At 57.2% G+C, this 6,452-nt stretch overlaps 1 protein-coding gene across 1 annotated transcript in view; it reads left to right on the plus strand.

Moving 5' to 3' along the window:
• Positions 1 to 4,008: 4,008 nt before the first annotated feature.
• The window catches only part of ndst2a (N-deacetylase/N-sulfotransferase (heparan glucosaminyl) 2a), a 267,101-nt gene continuing 264,657 nt past the window's right edge, over positions 4,009 to 6,452 (plus strand). Inside the window, 1 exon segment of the mRNA XM_078428539.1 lies at positions 4,009 to 4,242. The gene's annotated coding sequence lies outside the window, so the exon portion shown is untranslated.

Below are 6,452 nucleotides of genomic sequence, written 5' to 3' on the forward strand. Positions count from 1 at the left end.
GACTGATGTCAGGGGGGCGGGACAAAGGAAGGATATAGGTGGAGACAGGAAGATAGAGGGAGATCTGGGAAGGGGGAGGGGAAGAGAGGGACAGAGGAACTATCTAAAGTTGGAGAAGTCGATGTTCATACCGCTGGGCTGCAAGCTGCCCAAGCGAAATATGAGGTGCTGTTCCTCCAATTTCCGGTGGGCCTCACTATGGCACTGGAGACCAAACTGATCTCCCGGTGGCTGAGCACTTCAACTCCCCCTCCCACTCCCAGTCTGACCTTTCTGTCATGGGCCTCCTCCAGTGCCATAGACCTTTCTTTTTTTTAAAATTTGAAACTATGGAAATCAGACTCTGCTCCTCAGTTTGAGACTTGGTTAAGAGAATTAATGGGCATCTTACACGTAGAGAGGCTGAGATATGAATTGTCTGGCAACCGTCAAACGTTCTTCAACATATGGAACCCAGTGCTGCAGCATATTAAGGACAAGTAAAACTATCCCCTCAATGCCACACGCTTCTTTGTACCTTCTTTGAATCCAGCAGTGAAAATACTGCAATATTTGACTTGTGAAAATTACCGTGACTCATGTTTTTGTGCTTTTGTCTTTTGTGTCACATTGTAGTTATGTTTTTTTTTTAATTTATTTTTATTTATTTATTTGTTTGTTTTTGTTTGTTTGTTTTCATGATTATGTAGGGAAGGGGAGGGATGGGATTTACTGTTGTTGTTGTTGTTGTTGTTGTTATATGCGGGGCTTTCCATCGCCTGGCACGGCTCGGCCGCGGGGCTTTCCATCGCCCGGTACGGCTCGGCCGCGGGGCTTTCCATCGCCCGGTACGGCTCGGCCGCGGGGCTTTCCATCTCCTGGCACGGCTCGGCCGCGGGGCTTTCCATCACCCGGCACGGCTCGGCCGCGGGGCTTTCCATCGCCCGGTACGGCTCGGCCGCGGGGCTTTCCATCGCCCGGCATGGCTCGGCCGCGGGGCTTTTCATCGCCCGGTACGGCTCGGCCGCGGGACCTTCCATCTCCTTGCGGGGGCTGCGCGAGTCGGGAGCCTCGGCAGAAGTCGAACTATCTGTCCGTGGGAGAAGCATGGGGGAAGAGAGAAGAATTTTTTTTTGCCTTCCATCACAGTGAGGGGGTGTCTAGAGGAGTCACTGCGATGGATGTCTGTGTAAAATTGTGCGTCTTGTGTCTTTTACTCTGTACTGGTGTGGCTGCGTGGCAAATGATTTTCGTTCAATTCATTTTGAATGACAATAAAGGTAATTCAGATCAAGAAGCAGAGGAACTAGGGTTAAGATGAGGAGGGAAAGATTTAATAGAAACCTGAGGGGCAACTTTTTTTACACATAGAGGGGTAGGAGTATGGAACAAGCTGCCCTAGGAGGTAGTTGTGGTAGGTATTATCAAAAGGTTTAAAAAAATCATTTGGACAGGTACATGAATAGGATGGGTTTACAGGGATATGGGCCAAACACAGTTGGGTGGGACCAGTGTAGATGGGGCAAGTTGGTTGGCATGGGCAAGTTGGACCACAAGTCCTGTTTCCCTCTACGAAAATGTTGTCTAAATGTTGTCCTTCAGCCGAACACATCCTCCCACTGTCACTTGTATGCAGACATGTTTTGCAACAGTCCATTGAAAGCTGAAGAGGGATCTCGATTTGAAACGTCACCTATCCATGTTCTCCAGAGATGCTGCTTGACCCACTGAGTTACTCCAGCACTCTGTGAAACGTCACCTATCCGTGTTCTCCAGAGATGATGCCTGACCCACTGAGTTACTCCAGCACTCTGTGAAACGTCACCTATCCGTGTTCTCCAGAGATGATGCCTGACCCATTGAGTTACTCCAGCACTTTGTGTCCTCTACAGTACTGTTTCAATGTTCCATCTGCGGAAGGAATTCAATGTTCTACAACAGATGAATTTATTATAAAAATAGTCTGCAAATCTATTTTGAAGGTCAAAATCTCGCTCTGTATTTGCATTCTCTGACAGAACAACGACTTCTTATTGCAAGTAGCAATTAGCTGCCAACTTTGGCGGAGTTGCCAGAGGGCTCATCGTTGCTGTTGAAACTGCAGGATGTTTTAAAGAGAAGGAATGTTCCTAGCTGGACTATTTTTAACATTGTTATGTCTTTAAATGAACAAAATCATCATTGGAGCCAAGAATCAGCAAGTCAACATGAATGAGCCAGCGTTACCAGTGGCAACACAGGGGCTCCCCAATCTTAGAGTTCCTGGAGTGGCCCAACCAGTCAAGTCATCTTGCTGTCGTGACCCAACTTTGCTGGTCCTACTGACCCCCACACGGTTGGAATAATTCCACTTCATGTGTCCCCGGTCACCATCTGGCAGCAGGAAATCAATGTGTAGGAAGGAACTGCAGATGCTGATTTACACCGAAGATAGACACAAAATGCTGGAGTAACTCAGCAGGACAGGCAGCATCTCCGGAGAGAAGGAATGGGTGACGTTTTGGGTCGAGACCCTTCTTCAGTCTGAAACCTCACCCATTCCTTCTCTCTAGAGATGCCGCCTGTCCCACTGAGTTACTCCAACTTTTTGTGTCTGTAGTAAAGAATATCTCTCTCTCTCTCTCTCTCTCTCTCTCTCCTAGTTTTATTTTGAACTTCTCCCTGTTTGAGGAGAATTCATTGCATGCTGAGGTTTATTATAGGCTGAGGTGTATTATTGTCACGTGTACTGAGGTATGGTGAAGCACTTTATTTTGCATGCTATCTAACCAAATCAGATATACCATACATAAATACTATCAAATCCAACTCAAGTACAATAGATAGAACAGAGGGGAAGATACAGAGTGTAGAATATAGTTTCACGGATAAAGCCCAACAATCGCAACAAGGTAAAGGTGAATTGGACAGTACTCTGCCTGGCTTAAGGGAGGACAGCTCAGAAGTCTGAAGAAGGGTCTCGACCTGAAACGTCACCCATTCCCTCTCTCCTAGATGCTGCCTGACCCGCTGAGTTACTCCAGCATTTTGTGATACCTTCGATTTGTACCAGCATCTGCAGTTATTTTCCTACAGCTCAGAAGCCTGATTACAGAGGGGAAGAATGAAGGGAGTTGGACTATGTGCAGTCATACAAGAGTTGGTCTTGGCATCATGTTGGGCACAGACATTGTGGGGTGAAGGGCCTGTTCCTGTGCTGTACCTTTCCATGTTCTTACCTAGCAGCAACATATTCAGTGCCTTTCATGAGTACACTATTCCCCCAAAGTGCTGTTATCCATTTGTTGTCATATATCCAACCAATATTCAGCAAGGTCGCATAAATGATCTCCTTTGAAAATGTAACTAACATTATTTACATATTGACATATATGTGTAAATGTATCTATCTCCCTCTCTCTCCTTCCCTCCCCCCTCTCTCTCTCCCCCCACCCCCCTCTCTCTCTTCCCCCCACCCCCCTCTCTCACTCCCCCCTCTCTCTCTCCCCCCTCTCTCTCTCCCCCCACCCCCCTCTCTCTCTTCCCCCCACCCCCCTCTCTCACTCCCCCCTCTCTCTCTCCCCCCTCTCTCTCTCTCCCCCACCCCCCCCTCTCTCTCTCTCTTCCCCCTCTCTCCCTCCCTTCTCTCTCTCTCCTTCCTCTCTCTACCCCCTTCTCTCTCTCTACCCCTTCTCTCTCCCCCTTCTCTCTCTACCTCCTTCTCTCTCTCTCCCCCTTCTCTCTCTACCTCCTTCTCTCTCTACCTCCTTCTCTCTCCCCCACCCCCTCTCTCTCCTCCCTCTCCTCCCTCTCTCTACCTCCTTCTCCACCCCTCCTCTCTCTCCCCCCCAACCCCCTCTCTCCCCCACCCCCCTCTCTTCTCCCCCCCCATCCTCTTCTCCCCCTCCTCTCTTTACCCCCTCCTCCTCTCTCTCCCCCCCTCTCCTCTCCCCTCCCCCTCCCCCTCCCCCTCTCTCTCCCCTCCCACTGCAGCTGACGTTGTGTTGTGCAGCGGGTCCACGCCGGGTGTGGAGCGGAGTGAGCGGAGTGTGAGAGCGCTCGCTGTTGCTGCTGTTTCTGCTGCTGTGTCGGAGTGTGGGAGCCGGGCGGGGGGCGGGCGGCCGCTGTGTGTTTGTGGGGCTGGTTGGGCGATGAGGGAGGCTGTAGCTGGGCTGCCCGGGGTGTGAGTAACGCTGCCAGACAGACAGACAGAGCGACAAACAAACAAACAAACGAACAAACGCCCGGCCGGACCGACCCGACCCTCGTCTCCGACACCCGCAGGTAACGAACGCTGCTTGTTGTGGCGGATTAAAGTGAACCTCTGCTGTTCCATATCCTAGTCTGTATCTCTCCCCCCTCTCCCTCTCCCTCTCCCTCTCCCTCCCCTCCCCCTCCCCCTCCCCCTCCCCCTCCCCTCCCCCTCTCCCTCTCCCTCTCCCTCCCCCTCTCCCTCTCCCTCCCCCTCTCCCTCTCCCTCTCCCTCTCCCTCTCCCTCTCTCTCTCTCTCTCTCTCCCCCTCTCCCTCCCTCCCTCCCTCTCCCTCCCTCCCTCTCCCTCTCCCGTTCTCTCCCCCTCCCCTCTCCCCCCTCCCCCTCTCCCCTCTCTTCCCTCTCCCCCTTCTCTCCCCCCTTCTCTCTCCCCCCTTCTCTCTCCCCCTTCTCTCCCCCCCTTCTCTCTCCCCTCTTCTCTCTCCCACTCTCCCCACTCTCTCCCTCACTCTCTCCCTCACTCTCCCCTCTCTCTCTCTCCCCCCCTCTCTCTCTCCCCCCTCCCTCTCCCCCCCTCCCTCTCCCTCTCCCCCCCTCCCTCTCCCCCCTCCCTCTCCCCCCCCTCCTTCTCCCTCTCCCCCCCTTCCCCCTTCCCCCCCCTTCCCCCTTCCCCCCCTCTCTCTCCCCCCCCCTCCCTCTCCCCCCTCCCTCTCCCCCCCTCCCTCTCTCCCCCCCTCCCTCTCCCCCCCATCCCTCTCCCCCCCCCTCCCTCTCCCCCCTCCCTCTCCCCCCCCTCCCCTCCCTCTCCCCCCCTCCCCTCCCTCTCCCCCCCCTCCCTCTCCCCCCCTCCCTCTCCCCCCCTCCCTCCTCTCCCCCCTCTCCCCCTCCGCCCTCTCCCCCCCTCCCCCCCCTCCCTCTCCCCCCCCTCCCTCTCCCCCCCTCCCCCCCCCCTCTCCCCCCCTCTCTCCCTCTCCCCCCTCCCTCCCTCTCCCCCCTCCCTCCCTCCCTCTCCCCCCCTCCCTCCCTCTCACCCCCTCCCTCCCTCCCTCTCCCCCCTCCCTCTCCCTCCCTCCCTCCCTCTCCCTCCCCCCTCCCTCCCTCCCTCTCCCTCCCCCCTCCCTCCCTCCCTCTCCCCCCCTCCCTCTCCCCCCCTCCCTCCCTCCCTCTCCCCCCTCCCTCCCTCTCCCCCCCCTCCCTCTCCCCCCCTCCCTCCCTCTCCCCCCCTCCCTCCCTCCCTCTCCCCCCCTCCCTCTCCCCCTCTCCCCCCCTCTCCCCCTCTCCCCCCCTCCCTCTCCCCCCTCCCCCCCTCCCCTCCCTCTCCCCCCTCCCTCTCCCCCCCTCCCCCTCCCTCTCCCCCCCTCCTCCTCCCTCTCCCCCCTCTCCCCCCTCTCCCTCCCCCCCTCCCCCTCCCCTCCCTCTCCCCCCTCCCTCTCCCCCCTCCCTCTCCCCCTCTCCCTCCCTCTCCCTCCCCTCTCCCTCCCCCTCTCCCTCCCTCTCCCCCCCCTCTCCCTCCCTCTCCCCCCCCTCTCCCTCCCTCCCTCCCCCTCTCCCTCCCCCTCTCCCTCCCTCTCCCCCCCTCCCCCCCCCTCCCTCTCCCCCCCTCCCTCTCCCCCCCTCCCTCTCTCCCCCCTCCCTCTCTCCCCCCTCCCTCTCCCCCCTCCCCCCTCCCTCTCCCCCTCCCCCCTCCCTCTCCCCCCCCCCCTCTCCCCCTCTCCCCCCCTCTCCCCCTCTCCCCCTCTCCCCCCCTCTCCCCCTCCCTCTCCCCCCCCCTCCCCCCCTCCCTCTCCCCCCCTCCCTCTCCCCCCTCCCTCTCCCCCCTCCCTCTCCCCCCCTCCCTCTCCCCCCCTCCCTCTCCCCCCCTCCCTCTCCCCCCCTCCCCCTCTCCCTCTCCCCCCAGTCTGTATCTCTCTACCAGTCTGAAGAAGGGTCTCGACCCGAAATGCCGCCCATTCCTTCCCTCCAGAGCTGCTGCCTGTCCCGCTGAGTGGCTCCAGCACCGTGTGTGTGTGTGTGTCTGTGTGTGTATATGTGTGTGTGTTTTGTGTGTGTGTGTGGTGTGTATCTGTGTGAGTGAGTGTGAGAGACTGTGTGTGTTGGGGGGGGGGGGGGGGCCTGTATCAGACGCCGTTACTCTGTAACTAACTGCACGCACAGGTTGTATCCGATGGACACGACTTTCCAACTTTACTTTGCAAGCTGCATTTCCAATTTTGTTTTTAAAAGAGACACACTGGCCCCAGACTTCATGTGTGTGTGTCTGTGTGTCTGGGTGCTGGGGGGACA

Source organism: Rhinoraja longicauda, chromosome 35 (genome assembly GCF_053455715.1).
Source record: "Rhinoraja longicauda isolate Sanriku21f chromosome 35, sRhiLon1.1, whole genome shotgun sequence".
Classification (NCBI taxonomy): domain Eukaryota; kingdom Metazoa; phylum Chordata; class Chondrichthyes; order Rajiformes; family Arhynchobatidae; genus Rhinoraja; species Rhinoraja longicauda.